Consider the following 15,453-nt stretch of genomic DNA (forward strand, 5'->3'; position numbering starts at 1 on the left):
CAGATAGAGAATACAATTTTAAACAACATTCCAGTTTACTTCTATTATCTAATTTGCTTAATTATTTAGATATCAATTAGCCTATCTAGATATGCTTCTCAGCAAAAGATATCAAGATAAGGAAGCAAATTAGATATTAGTATAGAGTTGTTTAAAATTGCATGCTATTAACAATAGAGTTGTTTAAAATTGCATGCTCTTTCTTAATCATGAAAAAAAAATTGGGTTTCATGTCCCTTTAAAATATCCAGGACCCGTACAGAAAACCGTTTGGCCCTCCAAGTACCATTTAACTTAAAGTGAAGGTAAAGTTTTCCTGTTTTCTAAGCTTTATTAAATTTTGCATATGCTATATAGTACGATCGCTATTTTTTTTTAAACTATTTCAATATATATGATTGTATTATAAAGTATTTTTATCTACTCACGCTTCCATTATTATCTCCTCCCTCCATGAATTCCCTGATTTTTTCAGTCTAATACGTACAGAGCGGTCCCACCCGCTCTATACGTAATTCAAAAGCGCGTTCTCACTTCCAGGGAAATTTGCGCATGCGCACACTTAGCCCTATGTTCTATTTGCGCCTGCGTGAATGCGAAACTGGAGCGAGCCCGGCATGGAATGGAGATGAAGTAAACCAAACGCATGCGCAGAAGGACAAGAACTGTTGTTACGTCAAATGACGGCCGCCTAACGGCCAGACTTACTATTGGATGATGCCCACACGTGACCGGACAGATAAAAAAAAAAAAAAACGGGTTGTTTGTGAAACGAAACGATCTAGAAAGAAATAAGTTGATAACTCTGTTAATATATAAAATTGAAAAAAAATCATGAATTAAAGTACTATTTATTTTATTTGTATTAACGTTTACTATAATCGAATCCTGCTAAGTTTACCTTCACTTTAATGTGATCACTTTGATTGGCATAGAAGCCACACAGTTAATGTTTATGATACGGCGTACAACAAAGTGAAAGTCAATCCTAGCGTTTTACAAACGCTAGGATTGACTATTGAAACAAATAAAGGGGACTTTCATTCATGAATTATAAGATACTTCATGTAGAAAGCGAAGTATAAGATACTTCATGTAGAAAGCTCCTTTATTTGTTTCAATCGATCGCTGTTCTTAGCTGCTAAAGCGGCTCACGGCTAAAAAAAAATTGCTAAGTGGTGACGTTTTCACCTCTTAGCCAATAGCCGTGCAGTAAATCTGGCTCCCGTGGGCGCCAAGCCGGATTTACCGCACAGCTATTGGCTAAGAGGTGAAAACGTTGCAGCTAAGAACGGCGATTCAATAGTCAATCCTAGCATTTGTAAAACGCTAGGATTGACTTTCACTTTAAGAGTCGTTGAAAATAAAGAGGAGAAGTGAAAACTCTGTGTGAACCTATAAGTGCTTGAAAACAGGATCGGTTTACTAAATTCACAAGGTGAGAAAGAGACAATCGGATACCACAGGCTACATCTGGGGCGTGAGTACTACTCTCTACTTTGAACTTTGATACAAAAAGTCAAATTTTTTTTTTTAACTACAGGCTCTCCATTTAAGACCGTTACAAGTTATACTTTGAATCTCAAAGTTACAAGGTTTGAAGCATCCAATTGGATACTGAAGGGAAGAGTACTACCTAAGGGAAGAGTAACAAACGCTTAGGACTTTCAGGATATAATAGTGGACTGACCTCTTTAATCTACAATAAGGACGTGAAGCAAGCTTTGTTTTAAGATCTTTGTAAATAGCATTTAGGTGATTTTAATATTGTATGAATGTATAAGAGTGTGCACTCAATATTTTCTGTGAATTAATGTATTTCCAGTATCTGTTAATATTGATTTAGTGTCTTTAGATTTTTTAGCGCTTCTCTTTTTAATTATTTTATGACTTTAAAATAAAATTTAAAGGGACACTGTACAGTAACAATTTGACTTGTTATACAAGATACAGAGTACATATATATCTTTGTGTTTATTTATGTATTTAAAGTAGCGGTTTTGTTCATTAAAAACACTACCTATGGTTCTAAAGGGCATGCCCATTTAAATGCAGACGCCTGTAGGAAAAGCATACCTGTTCATGTTATATCTCTCTCTATACACAAAAGCCCAATAGTTTTTTTAATTTCATGTAATGAAATGGACAGGGGTTTCAATGATACAAAAATCTATTTCACACCCTTACTGGGAGGTTAATTTATGCTGCTGTTTTCTGTATAAATAAATTTCTACAGGGAATAAATCTTTATTCTTATTTTCAATAGCAGTTGTGGTTTCAACAAGCAAAAGCAGCTTTTTCAAATGACAAGACAAAGGTAAAGGAGCTGCTTGTAAACAATATAATACTCTCCAGCAAGTAAAAAGGATCTCTTATTAAAAAACAGAATTTATGCTTACCTGATAAATTTCTTTCTTTTGCGATGTACCGAGTCCACGGATTCATCCTAACTTGTGGGATATTGTCCTTCCTGACAGGAAGTAGCAAAGAGAGCACCACAGCAGAGCTGTCTATATAGCTCCCCCCTTAACTCCAACCCCCAGTCATTCGACCGAAGGCCAAGGAAGAAAAGGAAAAACTATAAGGTGCAGAGGTGACTGAAGTTTACATAAAAAAAAAACTATCTGTCTTAAATAGACAGGGCGGGCCGTGGACTCGGTACATCGCAAAAGAAAGAAATTTATCAGGTAAGCATAAATTCTGTTTTCTTTTGCAAGATGTACCGAGTCCACGGATTCATCCTAACTTGTGGGATACCAATGCCAAAGCTTTAGGACACGGATGAAGGGAGGGACAAGACAGGAACCTAAACGGAAGGCACTACTGCTTGCAAAACCTTTCTCCCAAAAATATCCTCCGAAGAAGCAAAAGTATCAAATTTGGAAAATTTGGAAAAGGTATGAAGTGAAGACCAAGTCGCAGCCTTACAAATCTGTTCAACAGAAGCATCATTTTTAAAAGGCCATGTGGAAGCCACCGCTCTAGTGGAGTGAGCTGTAATTCTTTCAGGAGGCTGCTGTCCAGCAGTCTCATAAGCCAAACGGATGATGCTTTTCAGCCAAAAGGAAAGAGAGGTAGCCGTAGCCTTTTGACCTCTACACTTTCCAGCATAGACAACAAACAAAGAAGATGATTGGCGAAAATCTTTGGTTGTCTGCAAATAAAACTTCAAGGCACAAACCACGTCCAAGTTGTGCAACAGACGGTCCTTCTTAGAAGAAGGATTAGGACACAGAGAAGGAACAACAATTTCCTGATTGATATTCCTGTTAGAAACAACCTTAGGGAGGAACCCAGGTTTGGTACGCAAAACCACCTTATCAGCATGGAAAACAAGATAAGGCGAGTCACATTGTAATGCAGATAGTTCAGAAACTCTTCGAGCTGAAGAGATAGCAACTAGAAACAGAACTTTCCAAGATAGAAGCTTAATATCTATGGAATGCATGGGTTCAAACGGAACCCCCTGAAGAACTTTAAGAACTAAATTGAGACTCCATGGCGGAGCAACAGGTTTAAACACAGGCTTAATTCTAACTAAAGCCTGACAAAAAGCCTGAACGTCTGGGACATCTGCCAGACGCTTGTGCAACAGAATAGACAAAGCAGATATCTGTCCCTTTAAGGAACTAGCGGACAATCCTTTCTCCAATCCTTCTTGGAGAAAAGACAAAATCCTAGGAATCCTGATCTTACTCCATGAGTAGCCTTTGGATTCACACCAAAAAATATATTTACGCCATATCTTATGATAGATCTTCCTGGTGACAGGCTTTCGAGCCTGCATCAAGGTATCTATGACAGACTCAGAGAAACCCCGCTTTGAGAAAATCAAGCGTTCAATCTCCAAGCAGTCAGTTGCAGAGAAATTAGATTTGGATGCTTGCATGGACCTTGAATCAAAAGGTCCCGTCTCAGAGGCAGAGTCCATGGTGGCAGAGATGACATGTCCACCAGGTCTGCATACCAAGTCCTGCGTGGCCACGCAGGCGCTATCAAAATCAGTGAAGCTCTCTCCTGTTTGATTCTGGCAATCAGACGCGGAAGGAGAGGGAATGGTGGAAATACATAAGCCAGGTTGAACGACCAGGGTACTGCTAGAGCATCTATCAGTACTGCCTGAGGATCCCTTGACCTGGATCCGTAACGAGGAAGTTTGGCGTTCTGACGAGACGCCATCAGATCCAATTCTGGTGTGCCCCATAGCTGAACCAGTTGAGCAAACACCTCCGCATGGAGCTCCCACTCCCCCGGATGAAAAGTCTGACGACTTAGAAAATCTGCCTCCCAGTTCTCCACCCCTGGGATATAGATCGCTGATAGATGGCAAGAGTGAGTCTCTGCCCATCGGATTATCCTGGAAACTTCTATCATCGCCAAGGAACTCCTTGTTCCCCCCTGATGATTGATATAAGCTACAGTCGTGATTTTGTCCGACTGAAACCTGATGAATCCGGCCGAAGCCAGCTGAGGCCACGCCTGAAGAGCATTGAATATCACTCTTAATTCCAGAATATTTATCAGTAGGAGGGCCTCCTCCTGAATCCACAAACCCTGTGCTTTCAGGGAATTCCAGACTGCACCCCAGCCCAGTAGGCTGGCGTCCGTCGTCACAATAACCCACGCTGGCCTGCGTAAACACATTCCCCTGGACAGGTGATCCTGTGACAACCACCAAAGAAGAGAGTCTCTGGTCTCTTGATCCAGATTTATCTGAGGAGATAAATCTGCATAATCCCCATTCCACTGTTTGAGCATGCATAGTTGCAGTGGTCTGAGATGCAAGCGAGCAAACGGAACTATGTCCATTGCCGCTACCATAAGTCCGATTACCTCCATACACTGAGCCACTGACGGCCGAGGAATGTAATGAAGGGCTCGGCAGGTGGTTAAAATCTTTGATTTCCTGACCTCCGTCAGAAATATTTTCATGTCCACTGAATCTATCAGAATTCCCAGGAATGGAACTCTTGTGAATAAGGAATTCTTGAGGAATAAGAGAACTCTTTTTCACGTTCACCTTCCACCCATGAGATCTTAGAAAGGCCAACACTAAGTCCGTGTGAGACTTGGCAAGTTGGAAAGCTTGAATTAAGATGTCGTCTAGATAAGGCGCCACTGCTATGCCCCTCGGCCTTAGGACCGCCAGAAGGGACCCTAGCACCTTTGTGAAGATTCTTGGCGCCGTGGTCAACCCGAAGGGAAGAGCCACAAACTGGTAATGCCTGTCCAGAAAGGCAAACCTGAGGAACTGGGGATGATCTTTGTGGATAGGAATGTGTAGATACGCATCCTTTAGATCCACCGTAGTCATATATTGACCCTCCTGGATCATTGGTAAAATAGTCCGAATGGTCTCCATCTTGAAGGATGGAACTCTTAGGAATTGGTTTAGGATCTTGAGATCTAGAATTGGTCTGAAGGTTCCCTCTTTTTTGGGAACCACAGATTGGAGTAGAAACCTTGCCCCTGTTCTGTTTTCGGAACTGGGCAGATCACTCCCATGGTAAAAAGGCCTTCTACACAGCGTAAGAACGCCTCTCTTTTTGTCTAGTTTACATACAATTGAGAAAGATGGAACCTCCCTCTTGGAGGAGAATCTTTGAAATCTAGGAGATACCCCTGAGTTACAATTTCTACAAATGCAAAAAGAAAAAACCCAAACAACACGGATGAGCAACACCAGGCTATACGGTAATGAATATAGGACCCAAGAAAGTCTCTCCGTATTGGTGAACAGTTATGTAAATTACTTGCAGAAGAAGAGTAAAGCAAAGTCACTCACCACACAGCAATAATATCCTTTGTAAACTTGGCCGCGTAGCTACCTGATATGTAGCCACCTCTGTGCCGCTCCCGAAGATCCTTGCTTCAATCAAGCGGCTCAAAGGGCCTCCGCTGTGCTCTGTACACTGTCACCTGTATTCCTCCAATTGCAGGCGTTCTTCTCCATGAAACTTGGAACTTGGAACCGCTCCAAAATACAGCTCCAGCTGATGGGTCGGAAAGGACTGGAGTAAGTCAATTCAAAGAAAGCAGTATTCCGACATCCATCTCATAGGTAAAATCAGGAAACTTTATTATGGCATTTTAAAAATGGTAAGTACAACACAGCAAAAATGACACAGAGTCAGACGTGGGCGCAGCACACAGGCATACGCGTTTCGGAAAGAATTCCGTAGTCACAGCCTAGCTTACAATTTCTACGGCCCAGGAGTCCTGAACGTCTCTTGCCCAGGCCTGAGCAAAGAGAGAAAGTCTGCCCCCTACTTGATCCGGTCCCGGATCGGGGGCTACCCCTTCATGCTGTTTTAGTGGCAGCAGCAGGCTTTTTGGCCTGTTTACCCTTGTTCCAAGCCTGGTTAGGTCTCCAGGTTGGCTTGGATTGAGCAAAGTTCCCCTCTTGCTTTGCAGCAGGGGAAGAGGAAGCGGAACCACCCTTGAAGTTTCGAAAGTAACGAAAATTATTTTGTTTCGTCCTTGTCTTATTTGACTTATCTTGAGGGAGGGCATGACCCTTCCCTCCAGTGATGTCTGAAATGATCTCTTTTAGTGCAGGCCCGAATAGGGTCTTACCTTTGAAAGGGATGGTCAAAAGCTTAGATTTAGATGACACATCAGCTGACCAGGACTTAAGCCATAATGCTCTTCGCGCTAAAATGGCAAAACCTTAATTCTTTGCCACTAACTTAGCAAGATGAAAAGCGGCATCTGTAATAAAAGAATTAGCCAACTTAAGGGCCTTAATTCTGTCCAAAATATCATCTAGTGGGGTCTCCATCTGAAGAGCCTCTTCTAGAGCCTCAAACCAAAAAGCAGCTGCAGTGGTTACCGGAACAATGCACGCTATAGGTTGAAGAAGAAAACCCTGATGAACAAAAATTTTCTTTAGGAGACCTTCTAACTTTTTATCCATAGGATCAATGAAAGCACAACTGTCTTCAATAGGTATAGTTGTACGCTTAGCCAGAGTAGAAATAGCTCCCTCCACCTTAGGGACCGTCTGCCATGAGTCCTTTATGGTGTTAGAAATGGGGAATATTTTCTTAAAAACAGGAGGGGGAGCGAACGGAATACCTGGTCTATCCCACTCCTTAGTAACAATGTCTGAAATCCTCTTAGGGACCGGAAAAACATCAGTGTAAACAGGAACCTCTAAATATTTGTCCATTTTACACAATTTCTCTGGAACGACAATAGGGTCACAATCATCCAGAGTAGCTAAAACCTCCCTGAGCAATAAACGGAGGTGCTCTAGCTTAAATTTAAATGCCGTCATATCTGAATCTGTCTGAGGGAACATCTTTCCTGAATCAGAAATCTCTCCCTCAGACAGCAAATCCCTCATCCCTACCTCAGAACATTTTGAGGGAATATCGGATACGGCTACTAAAGCGTCAGAAGGCTCAGCATTTGTTCTTAACCCAGAGCTACTGCGCTTCCCTTGAAACCCTGGCAGCTTAGATAAAACCTCTGTGAGGGTAGTATTCATAACTGAAGCCATATCTTGCAAGGTGAAAGAATTAGACGCACTAGAAGTACTTGGCGTCGCTTGTGCGGGCGTAAACTAGTTGTGACACTTGGGGAGAACTAGATGGCGAAACCTGATTTCCTTCTGTCTGAGAATCATTTAATGCCAAATTCTTATAAGTCAAAATATGCTGTTTGCAATTTATAGACATATCAGTACAATTGGGACACATTCTTAGAGGGGGTTCCACAATGGCTTCTAAACAAATTGAACAATGAGTTTCCTCAGTGTCAGACATGTTTAACAGGCTAGTAATGAAGCAAGCAAGCTTGGAAAACACTTTATTTAATGAAAAAAAACACAATTTGCAAAAACGGTACTGTACCTTTAAGAGGGAAAAAAAAGGCATACACAAACTGCAAAACAGGTTAAAATTGCTTCAAAAATTCCGAAATTTTAACAGTGTACCCACTAAGCTTTAGAAGGATTGCACCACAAGTAAAAAAGCAATAGACCCCCAAATTATAAAAACTGATTGATAATTGTCTAAAACCGGTTAAAACCCCCTAAAGCACCTTGCCACAGCTCTGCTGTGGCCCTACCTGCCCTTAGGAAGCGATAATATGGGGTTTAAAGCTTCAATTAGTCCCTCAGAAGACTCTAAGGACCTCAGGAGAAGTTGCTTGCTGCTTGTAAATGTAGGCCCCGCCCACCTCACTCGATGTTGCTGGGGCCTACACAAAACTAACAAACCCTGCCTGAAAGCCATGTGGGTTATAAACAACCCCAAAGAACCCTCAAGCAAATGTACCATAAAACAGAAAACGTTACTCCCAGACACAAAAATGTTTGTCCCAAATTCACATAACAAACTGAGTGCCCACAAAAAATTAACCCTTTATGCAAGCTAGTAAAAACCTCTGATAACACTAGGATTGCTGCTTACTCTTCCCCTAATGGGGACACTGTCAGCCTTTCTGAGTTAACACAGTCTCTGCAGAAAATATGACTGAACATACCTCATTGCTGTATAGCAAGAAACCGTTCATCACACTGAAGTTTTCCTGTACTCCTCAGCTCATGTGGGAACAGCAGTGGACCTTAGTTACAAATGCTAAGATCATCATCCTCCAGGCAGAAATCTTCATCTATGTCCTGCCTGAGAGTAAATAGTACAACACCGGTAACATTTAAAAATAACAAACACTTGATTGAAGATAAAATAAAACTAACAGTTTAACACCTCTTCTCTTTTCCCTTCCTGCTTAGAGCCAGCAAAGAGAATGACTGGGGGGTGGAGTTAAGGGGGGAGCTATATAGACAGCTCTGCTGTGGTGCTCTCTTTGCTACTTCCTGTCAGGAAGGACAATATCCCACAAGTTAGGATGAATCCGTGGACTCGGTACATCTTGCAAAAGAAAGGAGACCGCTTTACAGTACAATGTCCCTTTAAGTTAATGTTAAGAGAGCGCAAATTTTAAAATAAATACATTTTTTACAGAGAATTGAGCTGTATTCATATTTTCAATACAGGTAATAGTTTCAACAGTCAAAGACAGCTATTTCTTTCATTGACAAAACAAAAAAGTAAAGTAGCTGTTAGCAAACAATATAATAATATCCAGCAAGTAAAATGGATTACTTGGAACATATTAAAGGGGAGTACAGGGTCCCTTTAAGGCCATGTTAACAGAAAGCAAATGCAATTTGAACATACATTTATTTTTATAAAAATGTTCACATTTGTTTAATAAAAAAACCTTCTAGAACATTTTTATGGATTGTGCTACACATTTTAGTTTTTACAAATAAACACGTATTATATACACCTAAGGGTCATACTACATAATAGTACCAAGTATGCTAAGGGTCTATAGCCCCAGCACAAATTCCTAAACAATGCAATAAACATTGCATTCAAAAAGGCAAATTAGCCCTATTTTATCTAAAATAAGCATGCTCTTAGCACTGATCTTGGAGCCTTGCCAGCTTCTGATCAATGCAAACACATGCATGTCCCTCTCCAATCAGCAACAGCATATGAGCTTGAGTTTGGCACCAGGGGTATGTAAATCGTATGGATTTCTGAGCTAACAAAAAAGGTTAAGAAGCGTTTTTTTTAATACAATGCATATTACACAGTTGCTTAGAAAATGATGCTGGGGCAATATAGCCTTAGCATAATTGTAACTAGAACATTCATTTAGTGTAAATATTAATACTTTGCCATCATTGATCTATACCATTAACTGTTAAACTACCTAACACATGGAAGCAGCAGATAAATAATGTAGAAGCCTTAAGAACCGCATATAAATTTAGAGCTATTAACCCCTTAATGACCGAGGACGTACGCCACACGTCCTCAGAAAAAAGGCAGTTAACTCCTGAGGACGTGTGGCGTACGTCCTCGGTTTGGAAAGCAGCTGGAAGCGATCCTCATCGCTTCCAGCTGCTTTCCGGTTATTGCAGGATGCCTCAATATCGAGGCATCCTGCAATAACAATTTGTACCCCTCCGGTGCAGAGAGAGCCACTCTGTGGCCCTCTCTACACCGGCCATCGATGGCCGCAATCGTTGGTGGGTGGGAGCTGCAGTGGGAGGCGGGTGGGCGGCCATCGATGGCTTCAGATACACAGAGGGGGGCGGGATCGGGGGCGGGAGAGTCAGGGGCGCGCACAGACACGCGCGCGTGCACGTGGGATCGGTGGGCGGGCGCGTGCACGGGAGGGAGCGGGTGGGAACCGCTTACACTACAGAAATAATTATGTAGTAAGTGGGAGGAAGAGGGGGAGTAAATGCCCCCAAAAACTAATCTAAGGGATCTGGGAGGGGGTGGGGGTAGGGGTTGGTCGTGGGGAAGCTACACTACAGCAAAATGTAAAAAAAAAAAATACAAAAAGAGGAAAAAATGTTGTTAACTGGGTACTGGCAGACAGCTGCCAGTACCCAAGATGGCCCCCAATAAGGCAGGGGGGGGGGGTTAGAGAGCTGTTTTTGGGGGGGATCAGGGAGGTTGGGGGCTAAGGGGGGATCCTACAAAGTAGCATATGTAAATATGCTAAAGATGTATTTAAAAAAAAAAACTTATTTTAGTACTGGCAGACTTTCTGCCAGTACTTAAGATGGCGGGGACAATTGTGGGGTGGGGGAGGGAAGGGAGCTGTTTGGGAGATATCAGGGGGTCTGATGTGTCAGGTGGGAGGCTGATCTCTACACTAAAGCTAAAATTAACCCCGCAAGCTCCCTACAAACTACCTAATTAACCCCTTGACTGCTAGCCATAATACATGTGTGATGCGCAGCAGCACTTTGCGGCCTTCTAATTACCAAAAAGCAACCCCAAAGTCATATATGTCTGCTATTTCTGAACAAAGGGGATCCCAGAGAAGCATTTACAACTATTTGTGCCATAATTGCACATGCTGTTTGTAAATAATTTCAGTGAGAAACCTAAAATTGTGAAAAATTTAGCGTTTTTTTTAATTTGATTGCATTTGGCGGTGAAATGGTGGCATGAAATATACCAAAATGGGCCTAGATCAATACTTGGGGTTGTCTACTACACTACACTGAAGCTAAAATTAACCCTAGAAGCTCCCTACATGCTCCCTAATTAACCCCTTCACTGCTGGGCATAATACACGTGTGGTGCGCAGTCGCATTTAGCAGCCTTCTAATTAGTAAAAAGCAAAACCAAAGCCATATATGTCTGCTATTTATGAACAAAGGGGATCCCAGAGAAGCATTTACAACCATGTATGCTATAATTGCATAAGTTTTTTGTAAATAATTTCAGTGAGAAACCTAAAGTTTGTGAAAAAAATTGTGAAAAAGTGAACATTTTTTTTTATTTGATCGCATTTGGCGGTGAAATGGTGGCATGAAATATACCAAAATGGGCCTAGATCAATACTTTGGGATGTCTTCTAAAAAAAAATATATACATGTCAAGGGATATTCAGGGATTCCTGAAAGATATCAGTGTTCCAATGTAACTAGCGCTAATTTTGAAAAAAAGTGGTTTGGAAATAGCAAAGTGCTACTTGTATTTATGGCCCTATAACTTGCAAAAAAAGCAAAGAACATGTAAACATTGGGTATTTCTAAACTCAGGACAAAATTTAGAAACTATTTAGCATGGTTTTTGTTTGGTGGTTGTAGATGTATAACAGATTTTGGGGGTCAAAGTTAGAAAAAGTGTGTTTTTTTCTATTTTTTCCTCATATTTTATAAAAATTTTTATAGTAAATTATAAGATATGAGGAAAATAATGGTATATTTTGAAAGTCCATTTAATGGCGAGAAAAACGGTATATAATATGTGTGGGTACATTAAATGAGCAAGGGGAAAATTACAGCTAAACACAAACACCGCAGAAATGTAAAAATAGCCTTGGTCCCAAACGGACAGAAAATGGAAAAGTGCTGTGGTCATTAAGGGGTTAAACATACAAATAATATATTTCCTAAAAATGTTCAGTGACACAGGCCAGATTTAGGTAAGGCTATATGGCACCCTCGATCTGCTGTTCTTCCATTTCCAGGTGGCTCTTTTGAGCTCTGGCCAGCTTGTTTGCCCACCCACAAAAAATCCTCAAAACAGACTTTTTTTCCTGGGGCCACAAAAACTGAGACATTCTTAGTTCTGTTTTTTCTCAGGGCCGTAAAATAGAGTGCAGAGGGCTATCTCTAGTATAGGTTAGCAAAAGCTTACCAACAGGGATAGGCAAGGTGTCCATACACGGACACTGGTGTCCGTGACTAGCCCTTGCAGTGTCTGCCACAACCTTAGTATATCTTTTGTTTCTGATTAAATAATAGGAAGAAAAAAAAATGTAATGTGAATAAAGTTAGTGGCTTGTCAAGAGACTGCTAGCAAAATTGGGTGGTAAGTTATGGAATAAAAAACAGAATTTATGCTTACCTGATAAATTACTTTCTCCAACGGTGTGTCCGGTCCACGGCGTCATCCTTACTTGTGGGATATTCTCCTCCCCAACAGGAAATGGCAAAGAGCCCAGCAAAGCTGGCCATATAGTCCCTCCTAGGCTCCGCCTACCCCAGTCATTCGACCGACGGACAGGAGGAAATATATATAGGAGAAACCATATGGTAACGTGGTGACTGTAGTTAGAGAAAATAATTCATCAGACCTGATTAAAAAACCAGGGCGGGCCGTGGACCGGACACACCGTTGGAGAAAGTAATTTATCAGGTAAGCATAAATTCTGTTTTCTCCAACATAGGTGTGTCCGGTCCACGGCGTCATCCTTACTTGTGGGAACCAATACCAAAGCTTTAGGACACGGATGAAGGGAGGGAGCAAATCAGGTCACCCAAACGGAAGGCACCACGGCTTGCAAAACCTTTCTCCCAAAAATAGCTTCCGAAGAAGCAAAAGTATATAATTTAAAAAACATGTGGAAGCCACAGCCCTAGTGGAGTGAGCTGTGATACTTTCAGGAGGCTGCCGTCCGGCAGTCTCAAAAGCCAATCTGATGATGCTTTTAAACCAAAAGGAAAGAGAGGTAGTAGTTGCTTTTTTACCTCTCCTTTAACCAGAATAAACAACAAACAAAGAAGATGTTTGTCTAAAATCTTCAGTAGCCTCTAAATAGAATTTTAGAGCACGGACAACGTCCAAATTGTGTAACAAACGTTCCTTCTAGGAAACTGGATTCGGACACAAAGAAGGTACAACTATCTCCTGGTTAATATTTTTGTTGGAAACAACCTTCGGAAGAAAACCAGGCTCAGTACGTAAAACCACCTTATCTGCATGGACCAGATAGGGCGGAGAACACTGCAGAGCAGATAACTCAGAAACTCTTCTAGCGGAAGAAATTGCAACCTAAAACAAAACTTTCCAAGATAATAACTTAATATCTACGGAATGTAAGGGTTCAAACGGAACCCCTTGAAGAACTGAAAGAACTAGATTTAGACTCCAGGGAGGAGTCAAAGGTCTGTAAACAGGCTTGATTCTAACCAGAGCCTGAACAAACGCTTAAACGTCTGGCACAGCTGCCAGCCTTTTGTGAAGTAAAACAGATAAAGCAGAGATCTGTCCCTTCAGAGAACTCGCAGAAAATCCTTTCTCCAAACCTTCTTGTAGAAAGGAAAGAATCTTAGGAATTTTTATCTTGTTCCATTGGAATCCTTTAGATTCACACCAACAGATATATTTTTTCCATATATTATGGTAAATTTTTCTAGTTACAGGCTTTCTAGCCCGAATAAGAGTATCTATTACAGAATCTGAAAACCCACGCTTTGATAAAATCAAGCGTTCAAACTCCAAGCAGTCAGTTGGAGGAAAACCAGATTCGGATGTTCGAATGGACCCTGAATAAGAAGGTCCTGTCTCAAAGGTAGCTTCCATGGTGGAGCCGATGACACATTCACCAGGTCTGCATACCAAGTCCTGCGTGGCCACACAGGAACTATCAAGATCACCGAAGCCCTCTCCAGATTGATCCTGGCTACCAGCCTGGGAATGAGAGGAAACGGTGGGAATACATAAGCTAGGTTGAAGATCCAAGGTGCTACTATTGTATCCAATAGAGTCGCCTTGGGATCCCTGGATTTGGACCCGTAACAAGGGACCATGAAGTTCTGACGAGAGGCCATCAGAACCATGTCTGGAATGCCCCATAATTGAGTTATTTGGGCAAAGATTTCCAGATGGAGTTCCCACTCCCCCGGATGCTCCTCCATCGCCAGGGAACTCCTTGTTACCCCCTGATGGTTGATATATGTAACAGTCGTCATGATGTCTGATTGAAACCTTATGAATTTGGCCTTTGCAAGTCGAGGCCAAGCCTTGAGAGCATTGAATATCGCTCTCAGTTCCATTATGTTTATCGGGAGAAGAGAGTCTTCCCGAAACCATAGACCCTGAGCTTTCAGGGGTTCCCAGACCGCGCCCCAGCCCACCAGACTGGCGTCGGTCGTGACAATGACCTACTCTGGTCTGCGGAAGCTCATTCCCTGTGACAGGTTGTCCAGGGTCAGCCACCAACGGAGTGAATCTCTGGTTATTTGATCTACGTGTATCGTCGGAGACAAGTCTGTATAATCCCCATTCCACTGTCTGAGCATGCACAGGTGTAATGGTCTTAGATGAATTCGTGCAAAAGGAACTATGTCCATTGCCGCAACCATCAAACCTATTACTTCCATGCACTGCGCTATGGAAGGAAGAAGAACAGAATGAAGTACCTGACAAGAGCTTAGAAGTTTTGATTTTCTGGCCTCTGTCAGAAAAACCTTAATTTCTAAGGAAACTATTATTGTTCCCAAGAAGGGAACTCTTGTTGACGGGGACAGAGAACTTTTTTCTATGTTCACTTTCCACCTGTGAGATCTGAGAAAGGCTAGGACAATGTCCGTATGAGCCCTTGCTTTTGACAGAGACGACACTTGAATCAGGATGTCGTCCAAGTAAGGTACTACTGCAATGCCCCTTGGTCTTAGCACCGCTAGAAGGGACCCTAGTACCCTTGTGAAAATCCTTGGAGCAGTGGCTAATCCGAATGGAAGTGCCACAAACTGGTAATGCTTGTCCAGAAAGGCGAACCTTAGGAACCGAAAATGTTCCTTGTGGATAGGAATACGTAGGTACGCATCCTTAAAGTCCACCGTGGTCATGAATTGACCTTCCTGGATGGTAGGAAGGATCGTTCGAATGGTTTCCATTTTGAACGATGAAACCCTTAGAAACTTGTTTAGAATCTTGAGATCTAAAATTGGTCTGAATGTTCCCTCTTTTTTGGGAATTATGAACAGGTTGGAGTAAAAACCCATCCCTTGTTCTCCTAATGGAACAGGATGAATCACTCCCATGCTTAACAGGTCTTCTACACAGTGTAAGAATGCCTGTTCGAAGATAATTGAGACCCGTGGAACCTTCCCCTTGGGGGTAGTTCCCTGAATTCCAGGAGATAACCTTGAGAAACTATTTCTAGCGCCCAAGGATC

General features: G+C 41.9%; 1 protein-coding gene across 1 annotated transcript in view; it reads right to left on the reverse strand.

Moving 5' to 3' along the window:
• Positions 1–15,453, reverse strand: part of GDPD1 (glycerophosphodiester phosphodiesterase domain containing 1) — a 286,956-nt gene that overhangs the window by 221,336 nt on the left and 50,167 nt on the right. The window lies entirely within an intron of this gene.

This window comes from Bombina bombina, chromosome 3, assembly GCF_027579735.1.
Source record: "Bombina bombina isolate aBomBom1 chromosome 3, aBomBom1.pri, whole genome shotgun sequence".
NCBI lineage: Eukaryota > Metazoa > Chordata > Amphibia > Anura > Bombinatoridae > Bombina > Bombina bombina.